Source organism: Ovis aries, chromosome 10 (genome assembly GCF_016772045.2).
Source record: "Ovis aries strain OAR_USU_Benz2616 breed Rambouillet chromosome 10, ARS-UI_Ramb_v3.0, whole genome shotgun sequence".
NCBI classification, from domain to species: Eukaryota; Metazoa; Chordata; class Mammalia; order Artiodactyla; family Bovidae; genus Ovis; species Ovis aries.
Window position 1 is genome coordinate 2,759,951 of NC_056063.1, and position 14,183 is coordinate 2,774,133.

Here is a 14,183-nt window from a genome sequence, read left to right on the forward strand (position 1 = left end):
TTTTTTTATATTTGCAGTCATCTTTTGATCAATAAGCCATTAGGTAAAATCACTGTGCTCACAGTGGTACAGTTGGTTAACTGTGTGAGAAGTAAGATATGTAAATATTGAATGGGATCATAAGATTTAGCTGAAGCTTAGAAAGAGGCCTAAAATTTGCATTTGAAAGTTGGTATACTAGAATTTCTTTGATTAAAAATTCTAAGCTTTTGAATATTTGTCTCCACATTATTTAGTTCTGTTAAGCTGCCACTTCTTCAAAGGAATTGCAGTGTTTACAGGAAGTTGAGCTGAACAAATGTTTTGTTTGTGTGCTGTATTTTGATCTGCCACCATTTGGTGTCACTGCAGGGCAGGGCTTTTAAACTTTGTGCAGTAGAGACTCTTTTATTTTTAACCAAAACATGTTGTAAGAAGTTCATGCAAATTTCCTTCCATTAAAAATGCCTCATTTTAAAATACACCTAAATATTCTTGTTATAAAACATTTAAATAATGTATAAAAATATTGAATACAATGTAGAAGTTTCCTTGTATCTCACTACCCTCTGCATTCCATATAAATGATCTTTTTAAATGTTTTGCTGGCTTTCCAATCCTGTTTCTTTGTATTTACAAATGTATGCATATTCATTTGCACATTGTTCTAAAACTTCACTGTGAAATATGTTTTGGAGATTTTGTTTTTATGATGTGATATTTTGAAATTCCTATATGGTATTTCATGCTGTGCTCAGTCATGTCTGACTCTTTGTAGCCTCATGGACTATAGCCTGCCAGCCTGTTCTTTCCATGAAATTTTCCAGGCAGGAATACTGGAGCAGGTTGCCATTTCCTACTTCAGGGGGCCTTCCTGACCCAAGGATTGAACCCTTGTCTCCTAAGTCTCCTGCATTGGTTGGCGGATTCTTTACCACTGTGCCACCTACTGATATTTTGACTTTTTCCATAACTATTTCCTCAATGAAGGATGGTTAGTTTTTGTTTTCCCCCAGGTTTAAAAAAAAAAATTCGGCATACCTGATTTGCGTATGTGTTTGGAGGGAGTGTTTTATAGAGGTTATGTGCATGAACTCTGGGTTAAAATCCTACATTAACCTTACAAGCTTTGTGATCTTGGGTAGTTGTTCATTTTCCTGTACCTCACTTTCCTTATTTGTGAAACTTACATTAGTTTCCTGTTGCTGCTGTAACAAAGTACCCCAGACTTAGTGGCTTGAAACGAAATAAATTTATTGTCTTAGAATCCTGGAGGTCAGGAGTCTGGAATGGGTCGTTAATATTGTGTTCTTCTGAGAGCTCTGGGAAGGGTTTCCTCCTGGCCCTCCCCGCGTTGGCGGCTGCCCACACGCCTGGCTTACGGTCTGCCATCACGCTCACTTCTCCTTTTGTCATCGGGTCATGCCGCCTTCCCTGGCGCTCTCCTCCACCCTCAGAAGGACCTTCGGTTTCTACTCGCTAATCTAGAATAATCAAGCATCTAAACTGAATCAAATCCACAATCTCGCTTCTGCCCTGTAAGTTAACATATTCAGAAGTTTTGGGGATTAGTCTGTGACCCTATTTGGGGAAATCACGATTCTGCCAGCCACAGGTGAGTGGTCCTGTCTGCCTCCACTGCATTCTTTTGAGTATTAAATAGATGCAGTGACTCATTGGAAAAGACTCTGATGCTGGGAGAGATTGGGGGCAGGAGGAGAAGGGGACAACAGAGGATGAGATGGCTGGATGACATCACCGACTCGATGGCCGTGAGTCTGAGTGAACTCCAGGAGTTGGTGATGGACAGGGAGGCCTGGTGTGCTGCAGTTCATGGGGTTGCAAGGAGTCGGACACGACTGAGCGACTGAACTGAACTGATAACGTGTAAATCAGCTTGTAATCCAAACTCTTCTAAGGCTTAGCTTTTGTGATTAATATTATTGTTTCTTTGTAAAAGTCGCAGAATTTGAATTCCTAGGTGAAAACTTCTGTTATTCTTGGTCATCCCTGTCAAGTTAACCTTCTAGAAATTATCTCAATTTATATTTTTATGAACAATATACATGAGGATTTTTTTCTTGCACCATCACTAGTACTTAATATGACCTTTTTTATTCCACTTGTGATTTTTTTTCACTTTATATTTCTAGGCTACTGAATGAGATTGATGCAATTTATTATTTATTCATTGGTTATTTATATTTCTTCCTGGGTTTACTTTCTTACTATATTATCTTTCTTTCCTTATAGCTTGTAGACGCTCCCTGTATAACCTATGTGTTATTCCTTTGTAAATATTTACAGATTTTCTTATTGCCTCTCACTTGTCTTTCCATGTTTATTTATGATGTCTTCTGTATCCTACATTTTTGAAGTTTGATTATGAAAATGAAGAGTCGTGTTCCTCACTCAAGGAGTGTTCTGTGTTTTAGGACAAGCTCAGTCCTTTGTACATAATTCAGTTCAGTCGCTCAGTTGTGTTTGACTCTTTGCTACCCCAGGAATCCCAGCACGCCAGGCCTCCCTATCCATCACCAACTCCTGTCATTCCCCCAGACTCGTGTGCATCGAGTTGGTGATGCCATCCAGCCATCTCTTCCTCTGTCGTCCCCTTCTCTTCCTGCCCCCAATCCCTCCCAGCATCACAGTCTTTTCCAATGAGTCAACTCTTCGCATGAGGTGGCCAAAGTATTGGAGTTTCAGCCTTAGCATCATTCCCTCCAAAGAAATCCCAGGGCTGATCTCCTTTAGAATGGACTGGTTGGATCTCCTTGCAGTCCAAGGGACTCTCAAGAGTCTTTTCCAACACCACAGTTCAAAACCATCAATTTTTCAGCTCTCAGCTTTCTTTACAGTCCAACTCTCACATCCATACATGACCACTGGAAAAACCATAGCCTTGACTAGACGGACCTTTGTTGGCAAAGTAATATCTCTGCTTTTTAATATGCTGTCTAGGTTGGTCATAACTTTCCTTCCAAGGAGTAAGCGTCTTTTAATTTCATGGCTGCAATCACCATCTGCAGTGATTTTGGAGCCCCCAAAAATAAAGTCTGACACTGTTTCCCCATCTATTTGCCATGAAGTGATGGGAACAGACGCCATGATCTTAGTTTTCTGAATGTTGAGCTTTAAGCCAACTTTTCACTCTCCGCTTTCACTTTCATCAAGAGGCTTTCTAGTTCCTCTTCACTTTCTGCCATAAGGACGATGTCATCTGCATATCTGAGGTGATTGATAATTCTCCCAGCAATCTTGATTCCAGCTTGTGCTTCTTCCAGCCCAGTGTTTCTCATAATGTACTCTGCATATAAGTTAAATAAGCCAAGTGACAATATACAGCCTTGATGTATTCCTTTTCCTATTTGGAACCAGTGTGGTGTTCTACCTCCAGTTCTAACTGTTGCTTCCTCACCTGCATACAGGTTTCTGAAGAGGCAGGTCAGGTGATCTGGTACTTCCATCTCTTTCAGAATTTTCCACAGCTTATTGTGATCCACACGGTCAAAGGCTTTGGCGTAGTCAAGAAAGCAGAAATAGATGTTTTTCTGAAACTCTCTTGCTTTTTCGATGATTCAGTGGATGTTGGCAATTTGATCTTGGTTCGTCTGCCTTTTCTAAAACGAGCTCGAACATCTGGAATTTCACAGTTCACATATTGCCGAAGCCTAGCTTGGAGAATTTTGATCGTCACTTTACTAGTGTGTGAGATGAGTACAATTGTGTGGTAGTTTGAGCATTCTTTGGCATTGCCTTTCTTTGAGATTGGAATGAAAACTGATGTTTTCCAGCCCTGTGGCCACTGCTCAGTTTTCCAAATTTGCTGGCATATTGAGTGCAGCACTGTCACAGCATCATCTTCCAGGATTTGAAATAGCTCAATTGGAATCCTATCGCATTAGCTTTGTTCGTAGTGATTCTTTCTAAGGCCCACTTGACTTCACATTCCAGGATGTCTGGCTCTAGATGAGTGATCACACCATCGTGATTATCTGGGTCGTGAAGAACGTCTTCTGTCTGTTCTTGCCACCTCTTCTTAATATCTTCTGCTTCTGTTAGGTCCATACCATTGCTGTCCTTTATCGAGCCCATCTTTGCGTGAAATGTTCCCTTGGTATCTCTGATTTTATTAACAAGATCTCTAGTCTTTCCCATTCTGTTGTTTTCTTCTATTTCTTTGCATTGATTGCTGAGAAAGGCTTTCTTATCTCTTCTTGCTATTCTTTAGAACCCTCCATTCAAATGAAAATATCTTTCCTTTTCTCTTTTGCTTTTCGCTTGTCTTCTTTTCACAGCTATTGTTAAGGCCTCCTCAGATAGCCATTTTGCTTTTTTGCATTTCTTTTTTTGGGGGATGGTCTTGATTCGTGTCTCCTGTACAGTGTCATGAACCTCCATCCATAGTTCATCAGGCACTCTGATTATCAGATCTAGTCCCTTAAATCTATTTCTCACTTCCACTGCTTAATCATAAGGGATTTTTTTAGGTCATACCTCAGTGGTCTAGTGGTTGTATAGGTACGTGGAAATAGCAGTTGATTAAGTCTTTCCTTGGATGATGTGGAACATCCTGTAAAGTTGTAGAATGAGTGAAATGCCACTTCCTATCCCTCACTGACTCCCTAAGCTACTTCACTTGCTTTCTATAACTTTTACAGGGATGTCTAAAATTCTTAAAATAGTATCCCTTAAAAACAAACTAACAAAAAATCTTCATTGACGTATAATTAGTACACAGTAAAATGCATATATTTAAAACTTGTAGAATTCGATTCATTTTGATAAGTACACTTATGAAACCATCGCCATAATCAAGATAATGAACATGCTCATCAGCCCTGAGTGCTTCCTCAGACATCTCCATGAGCCTCTCCTTCCTGCCCGCTCAGGCGCCAGCCTTAGGTCTTTGAGGAGCAGCCACAGCCGCTCCTCCTGCTTCTTGTCTCGCCTGTTCTGTGCTTCATCTCCCAGACCACTTGCCGTGTTCTCAGGGCCCATGCCCAGGCCTGTCCACAGCCTGCTGCCCCTCTTCTCTGCTTTGGGAAATGCTCTCTGGAATTTTTTTCTCTAGCACTCTGTTATTCCTTGCATAATTCAGGATTCTTCCTCTTTGTTTTCATAATGCCGGGTACTTATCTCTAGGTGGTTGTTATTTCCCTGAAGTATAAGTATGTCACAGATTTCATTTATGCTTGGGGATTTTTGACAGGCAGAAATATACCATGCTCATCTTTATATTCCTGATCCATGGTCTATCTTGCACTACGTGGTGGCTACACCATACAGGCTAAGTGAATATGTGAAAAACGAAAGAGATAAACAGAAAGCAGGGAAAATATATATAGCAAGAATAGTAAAATAAAAATGAAGTTAAGAATTGTTTTTGATATTTTACATTTTAATTTATTTTCTGACTATAAAAATTTGTAATACTTTGAAATTATCAACAATTATTAGAAAACAGGTTCACAGAAAAATTGGGGGCAAGTTATAGAGATTTTCTGTATGCACATGCATTGCCTCCCTCTTTATCAATATCTTTCACTAGAGTGATACATTTATGATACTTCATGAACCTGCACAAACACATCATAATTGCTCAATGTCCATCGATCACCTTAGGGTTCATTCTTGGTGTTGTACGTTCAGTGGATTAGGACAAATATATATCAGTCCTGGGTGTTCATTGGAAGGACTGATGCTGAGGCTGAAACTCCAATACTTTGGCCACCTCATGTGAAAGGTTGACTCATTGGAAAAGACACTGATGCTGGGAGGGATTGGGGGCAGGAGGAAACGTGGATGACAGAGAATGAGATGGCTGAATGGCATGACTGACTCAGTGCACATGAGTTTGGGTGAACTCCAGGAGTTGGTGATGGGCAGGGAGGCCTGGTGTGCTGCCATTCATGGGTTCGCAAAGAGTCGAACTCGAGTGAGTGACTGAACTGAACTGAACTGATAATGACATATATCCATCATTATGGTACTATACAGACAGTTGTTTTGAAAAATCACATTTTGCAATGAAAATGTTGTGTACTTTTGAGATGGTGATTTTAATTTTTGTTAAAATGAGTCTCTGGCCAATTATTTCTTTGGTAAGAATGGGTTAATTTAAAAGTATGCCAAGTAGCCAACAATTTTGAGCATAAAAGTCTCAATCTGTACTTGTATTCAAAACAGAATATAACCACCCTGTTTGACTCTGCCGCCTACTTTGTACACTTGTCACTTTGTGGACTCAGTCACTCTGTAGACTTATTCTGCTTTTCTCCTGGCGCCGCACCTATGTTGGACTTTTCTTGATCCTTCTTTAACTCATGAGGCCGTGCTGTTTAAGTCTGTGAACACTCGGGTACCTGCCCTATACAGTGCTGCCCTTGGTACTCAAAAGAAATTGAATGTTTTAAAAGGTATGAGGAAATTCTGATTTGGTGTAAGAATCATGGCTTATTGAAACGACTTAAGAAGAGACTGACCAGAATTGGTGTGGAACCTGAAAGAATATGTCCACTGATTCATCGCTTTCCCAGACTTAAAATATCCACCTCTCTTTCATTCAAGTGTTGATTATTTGGAGTGCTTTGCAAATGTCCAAATTCAAAATTGTTCATGTTTCACAGATTTATCAGTTTGTTCTTTTAATTATCCGTTTGGCTTCTTGTAATTACTATTTCCTTTTCTCCTTAGTAATTCTTCAGTCTTGTCTGCCAGTGATAGATCTCTCCAGTCTCTCCTCCTGGATAACAGGAACTCTGTTTGTCTTCAGTTGCTGTCTTTGTCCCGGGCCCTTCACATTTCAGTGTGCTCTAGACAGCACTTTGGCAACCTCATGTGCAAATCTTTCACCATCCAGGAGGATATTTGTTTAGAATAATAAAACTGTCATAACTCTGTGCATCGCTATTTAGGTCTTAACGTTCTGCTTCTCTTAAGATCGTAAACATTCAGCTGTTGTTCACTTGTTCTTGTCCCTTTGCTTTGCAACCTTCTTGACATGTTTCTGCCAGGACCCAGTACTTAATATAGGCTCCCTAGCACAGATGGCTCTTCTTCCACCTAGTTTAAGGCTTATTAATTTAGCTTGCTTTCAGTTGTCATTGGTCTGTAGCCTGAAAGTCTTCAGACATGTCATACTGCTGTCATTTTCCTTATAATCTGATTTCTGCTTTTCATCTCAGTCAGTGGTCCAACTCAAAATGATCACAACACCATTTGACTTTTTATTGAAACTTATAGAAATTTTGCAGGTTTAAGTAGTTAAACATCATTTGTCAGGTAAGAGAAAAAATTTCTGTTTCACCCATCCTAGTATTGTCTCTGAAGATTTTTTTCTCTCACAGGTTTCTTTTTAGTTCTGCCTACATATGACATGGTAGAGGTATATGTTGACAAAACTCTTAAAAGGCCATTTACACCTTTTCTTTACATGTTTCTTTACATGGTTTTTGGTAGTATAAAATAATATATAACAGATTTATTGATTTAGGCAAATATACTGAAATTCACAGAAAATTAGGGACTTTTTCTATGTTTGAACTTAACATGGCTTCACTGTTGGTAGGTTGAGTATATTTAAGAACATTTCTGATATTACTTTGAGTTCTCATTTATGTGATTCTGAGAAAGTGGCTCCATGTCCACTAGCCTTTTGGTTTACATGTGTCTGAATTACCAGACTTGTATGGATGAATTTAGACCTTGAGATTATATTGGTAATGAAACCACTATCTCATGTGTTTCATTTCAGTACCTGTCCTCTTGGTTCAGCAGTGATTCACTCATTTGTACACTTATTTGCAAATATTTATTGGACGCCTCCTGTGTGCTTGGCCTTGTTCTGGATTCTGAGTTTGCTGCAGGGAACACATCTCTTACTCCTCGTCGGTCTTACATTTGTAGTCGCATGTGGTGACAATAGATACAGAAATGAAAGCGCAGACTCAGGTGACCCTCAGTACTCTGCAGCACGTGGTGGTAAGAGGTGGGTACGTGTGTGTGATCAAATGCCTGGGGACAGCCTCTCCCCTCTGAGCAAGCACCGGAGTGACTGGCTTGGGGGACCGCTCACAGACAGAGGCCACAGAGTGCTGGGCTTTGGGGACAGTGGGGTTTGGCGCAGGGAAGCCTGGCTGGTGCAGAGTGAGTGGAGGGGCGAGCAGCAGGAGTCGGGGAGAGGGAGGCCCCAGGACCGCGCCGGCAGGGTGTGGGGCCTGCGGCCGTCATGCTAGGAAGTCACTGGAGATCTTTACACGGAGAAGTGAAGTTGTCTGGTCTGTGCTTTAGGTTTAGGTCAGGTTGATTATTCTGGCAGCTGTGTGAGGAACAGGTGGTGGGGTAGGAGCATAAATCGAAGCCAGTGGCCAGTTAACATGCTATAACAATGATGAAGGTGAGAAAGTGTTGTGGCTTGAGGGCAGTGTCCATGGTACGAAGGGCCATATAATATTTCAAAATTAGGGAAGCTAGGGTATCTGATAGGTTGTATTTAGGGAATGAGAAGAGTCCAGGATGACCCCAAGGTGCTTGCCCTGTACAATTAGATAGATAGGAGATCCTATTTCCAGAGAATAGGAAAAGACTCGAGAGAGAAGCAGACTCAGGGAGGGAAGATCACTCAAAACATCTGTGGACGTGTGAGTGGACCTGTGCAGAAAGCAGTTGGGATGTAAGCTGGAAGTCAGGGCTGAAGGCATAAATTTGGGGGCTGGTCACATACTTGTGGGATTTAAAGCTCTGGCACTAGATGAGATCACCCAAGGCGTGAATCAGAAATGTAACACAGGAGGCCATGAGGGCACAGCAAAATATGCAAACCTGACTGTTTATCTCAGTCTTCTCCCTGGGGAGGGACTCACCATTTGCAAGGGTTTATTTGCTTTTGCTGCTGGTTACCACCTCTCTGAGGAAAATTGTAATCCCTGGTCTAGGGAATTGTATAAGGTGATTTTTTGATATGACACTATTGCAGTTTGTTTCAGAAGCAAAGCATGAGACAGGGCGAGAGAGCTGTTTGGCATTTGTGGGATATAATTCATCAGGGACTTTTGGAAAGAAGGTGGTGGTCATGAGGACAGTGGTCATGGAATATGTATCTGTGAAAAGAAAGAAAAAACTACTTTTGCCTGCAGATCTTGCTCTCATGAAGGAAAATGGAATGATTTCTAATATATCATAGTGAAAAATGTGTAGTGCCTATATTATGAACTAAGATAATGGTAAAATGCCAGAAGTGTGCAGACATATTCTGTGATACAGTAACTCTCGTTTATTCAAGGGATTGAATTCATTTAGTTCAAATCTACATCAAAATAGTAATATCAAATCCTGCCATTAATGGGAAAAATCACTCATGTACTACCAATTGTGTTCTCTGTAGAGTGGGAGGATAAGTGGAATTGAACTCTGAGTGAATTCTCTTATGAGCATTCGTTACCCATATTTCCCTGAAATTAGTAGAATGCCAGCTATGTTAAATAACTCTCCAATTCTTTAATTTATGAAAGCTAATAAAAACACAGCATGATCAGAACAATATGCTATTTCATTGAGTTGCTAACTCTCGTGAGTTTCTCAAAAAGTTTGAATTTTCAACTGTGATGTATGTTGGTCTAACCACTTTTTCATGTGTTAGCAAAAGGTACATTGTATTGTTTATGTTCTATCTTACAGGCATGTCAAAATGTAAAATGTTGTGAAATAATTTGATAATACTAAGAAGTGATATCTATGGCAACTCATCTTCACTGCAGTCTGTTCTTAACATAACAGCTATTGACATAAGGAAATCGCAACCCACTCTAGTGTTCTTGTCTGGGAAATGCCGTGGACAGAGGAGCTGGTGGGCCACAGGCCGCGGGGTCGCAGAGAGTCAGGCACGACTGAGCACACCTGTGCAGGCAGTGACATAAGGTGGAGAACGCTTTGTCTCTCCCTGTAACCTGACACTGGCTTCCACCTTGGAGGAGGAACCTAAGTCTTTGCTATAGGTGACAAGTTTCTGCATATGTGACAGGGCCCTGATGTTTTGTGCCTCATTTTCTATCACTCTCCTCTGGCTAACTCAGCTTTAACCACGTGGCCTCCATACTGTCCTGTTGACTGTATGGTCTCCTTGGACTTATTTTCTATATATGTCCAAATGGCTTGCTGCCTCATATCCTTTTGATATTTCTTCCTCAGTCAACTTTTGGAGGTCTTCTCTGAGCACCGTGTTTGAAATTGTAGGCCCAGTTGCTCATATCACTTCTGTTTCTTTTCTCTGCTTTGTGTTTCTCCCAAGCACTCATTACCTTCTCATTTACTATATGGTATTCCTTCCATTAACCTGTCTATTAGTTTATCATAAGAATGGTCGTGGTCACAACATGAGTCCTTCTCTTAGACATATGTTAGTGAATTTCTAGTGTCTTGAACAATATCTGGCATGTAATAAGCATAATAGATACCTGATAGATGCATAAATAACTTTCCCTAATGGCAACCCACTCCAGTGTTCTTGCCTTGAGAATCCCAGGGACAGGGGAGCCTGGTGGGCTTCTGTCTATGGGGTAACACAGAGTTGGACACGACTGAGGCGACTTAGCAGTAGCATGATGCTTGATAGTTAATTTAAATACTGAAAAACTACAACCATTTAATGCTTATCTTACTGAGGCTTGAATGCAGCATGTTCCTAACACTGAAACATAAATCTGAGTTAAAACAACTTCATCTTGGTATTTGAGATTCCTGCAAATATCCTTCATTGCATTTCTAGTCTAATTAGACAGACCTGGGTTCGAATTCTTAGTTTACCATTTACTAGCTTTGAAATATTGGGTAAGTTTATTAATACCCCTCGGTTTAATTCTCTTTATAAAATGTGCGTGAATTTAGGGCCTATCTCTCTAGATTGTAGTGATTAAAGGAGAGCATGAGTGTTTGGAGTCAATAATGAATAGTGAGTGCTCAATTCTGTTAGCTGCTGTTATCCTCATTATAAGTTTATTTTGAATGTTTTTCTTTTCATCTGTAATGATCCAGTTCAGGACCTACTTTCTTTAAAGCTGGTTTCTACTTTACATTTAGAATTTTCTCTCTCACCCTGTTATTTTCTAGCATGTTTTATGTTTGTGCTTTTGCCGCATCACTGTCTTAAGAGTACTCTGTTAGGGTATGCACAGCGACATAGTTTCAGGTCCAGCACGCGCCCTTCGTCTCTCGTCTTGTGTGCGCTTGGCCTGTGATCAGCACCTCACCCTATCGGCTGAGTGTGCTCTCTCGCTCTCTCCTCTCCCTCCCTGGTGCTGCCTTTCTGATGCCACCTTGGCTCTTTTCTACCTCTTCTTACACTGCAGTGAGTATCTTGCTCAGAGTCTTCCCTCTGCTCTCTTCTCATACCTTACTCTTTCTCAAGGGTTTTATTCACTTCACAATTGTTTTCTAACAACTCTTGACTATTCTTTTTAGAGCTCCCAGTCTTTTTGTACTTTAACTTTTAAACATGCACAATTTAATGTCACAAAGTGGCCAAGGGCATTGGTTAGGAGTATAGCATGAAGGCCAGTACTGACTCATGAGCCGTCTCAGCTCTGATCAGCTGTCATGACTTCCGTGTCTCATGGTAAGTTTTGGTGCTGGAGCATTTATATTCTGTTCATGGGAACAGTTTTCGAGGGAACAATTGAGATTACTGAGAAACTGATTGGGGTGAGCATCTCATATTAGTTGCATGTGTTGGAGCCAGAAATATGAGCTGAAAGCTTTCTATCTCTAGCTCTCTGACTAGGTATATCCAACTGAGGATCTTAACCTTAGGAATCTCCTGAAATTAAAGTCATCCAGTTGCATACAATAATAGCTTCATAGTTATTATAGAGAGTGTGCTCAAGAACAAATAATACTCCAAATTCATTTTGACCGCCTCAGATATTATAAAGCAGCAGGTTAGCCTCTGCTGTAAATCGTGTCATGCAGTAGGAAAGCTGGAGGAGATTAAAACTGTACTCTACATTAGTTTAGTTTGATAACTTTTTTTATATAGCATCTGAGACTTGTTAACACTTAGAAGATGAGAGTGTGGATAATAGGAACAAAGATGGAGATTAATTTTGGAGTTTCAGGTCAATGACATATGTATTGTATCAAATTAGCAACTATGGGACACTCAGGTAAGTGCATGACAGTTACAGTACTTGAATTTGAAAGTGCAAGTTATAGTTGCTCACTTGTGTCTGACTCCTTGCAACCCATGGATTATAGCCCACCAGGCTTTTCTGTCCATGGAATTCTCCAGGCAAGAATACTGGAGTGGGTAGCCATTCCCTTCTCCAGGAGATCTTCCCAATCTACAGACAGAACGCAGGTCTCCCACATTGTAGGCAGATTCTTGACCATCTGAGCCACCAGGCAAGTGAGGTACAGTTCACAAGGTATATTTATATACGTGTATCTGATGCATCTATCCTTCTGAGACAACAGTCCGTTAGGCTTCTAAGAACTGAAACTCATTTAGAATATGTGATTTAACCAAGAAATCCCACACCTCACAAACAGAAGAGAAGGATTCAAACTCAAGATATCTGACTCCACATTTCTATATCGTATATTGTTTCTACTTCTTTGCTTCTAGATACAAGACTCTTGATCTATTGGCACAGTCTTATATGTATACAAGAGGTAGGAAAAGGCAAATGAATGCAAAGGGAAAGTTTTTCAAGGTAGTCTTTAGCCTGCATTGCAGTTTTGCTTGAACTAGTCCCGCTTCTGCTTTTCTTTGCAGAAACTAAAAGCTAACCATTTTTTTCTTTAGAAACTCAGAGTCCATATGGGAGGGAAATATATGTTCTTCTTCCTTAAGGAGCTGGCATGTCAACTACCTTGTCTGGCTTATTACTCTCTGACTATTCTCTTTGCGTGAGAAGACTTCCCCTCATTTTCTGTCCCCGGGTTGACAGGGAACTGGTGCTTTGAGGCCCAGAGTAAGAGCCTTTGGAAACTCCTTTAGATGCTCAGAATCTAAATTGCTTACATTTTACTCAACCTAGTTTGCGCTGTGGCTCCTAGCATGGAGTGTTTGTGGTGAAGTTTCAGTCCTTTGGTTCTTTATAGTACTTGTCTGGTTAAAAAATTTTTTTGTTGCTGTTTATTTGTTCTTTTCCTTCTTTGCTTATATTTTTATTTTGTTATTGAATTGTATGTTTCATTAGACATCCTTATCTTCCACACCAGGCTTGGCTTTTTTGAAAGGATAAATGCAATTGTTTTCTTTTCTCTAACATTGGGTCAAGTTTCCTGTCCTGCAACTCAGCTACTATCCATTATTAGTGCTATTTTTCATTCTTTACCAAGAATGCCAATTTTATATCCAAGGTGACATATTTATTTAAGGACTGATAGGGAACAAAGTAGTTTTTCTTCTCTTTAGTGAAAAGCTAACATTAACTTTCTTACACCAGTATCACTAGTGCCAAATCATTTCACTTTTATATTTGTCCTAATTCCCATCTGCTAGAAAAATCTAATTCTCTGTGTGTATGACTTCCATTATTGATCACCATTGGCTGACATTAAAGTTACTATTCAATTTAGTCTAAATTTTAGTGTGTTTGCATTCTCATGGTTTGTGGTTTCATTTGAAACTGACTGGACTAGGATTCTGTTGCTGTTTTGTTCATTGGGGTCACATTGTTTGTTTCTTCCCGTAGAAAGCTGTGTGGCAGCACTGAAATTTTGTGCTGTGGGCAAGTAGAGTCTTCAGCCCTGTTCTCTCAGTGTTTCTTTTGTAAGTAGCTCCCCACGGAACTGCTAGCCACAATGCAGCACCCGGTCGTTCTGATCAGTTGAATGCCAGTGTACTCTGAGAGCATTCAAGGTTCTACTGGCTTTGTATTATGAGTTTCCGTGACACTGTCTTTATTTATGCTTTTCCTAATTTCTGAGCCAGAATTTTTTGAGGCATTCTATATTCTGAACGTAATTAAGAGGAAGCTAGTTTGGCTAGCTTCATGACAGGCCTTTCCTTTATTGCTTAGTTGTCTGTTTGCTATTCTGTTCTCATTCTATTAGTCTACACTTTTTTTTTTTTTTTGGCCTAGTTTTACTTTCCTTCTTAGCCTTTAATTTCTTGGTGGATTTTTATAACCTCCTCTGGAACTATCTGTATTCCTATCTACTGTTGATTTTAGTAATTACCTCTCTTGCCAGTTGAAGACTAC

At 40.2% G+C, this 14,183-nt stretch overlaps 1 protein-coding gene across 4 annotated transcripts in view; it reads left to right on the forward strand.

Moving 5' to 3' along the window:
• The window catches only part of DIAPH3 (diaphanous related formin 3), a 571,588-nt gene that overhangs the window by 270,045 nt on the left and 287,360 nt on the right, over positions 1–14,183 (forward strand). The window lies entirely within an intron of this gene.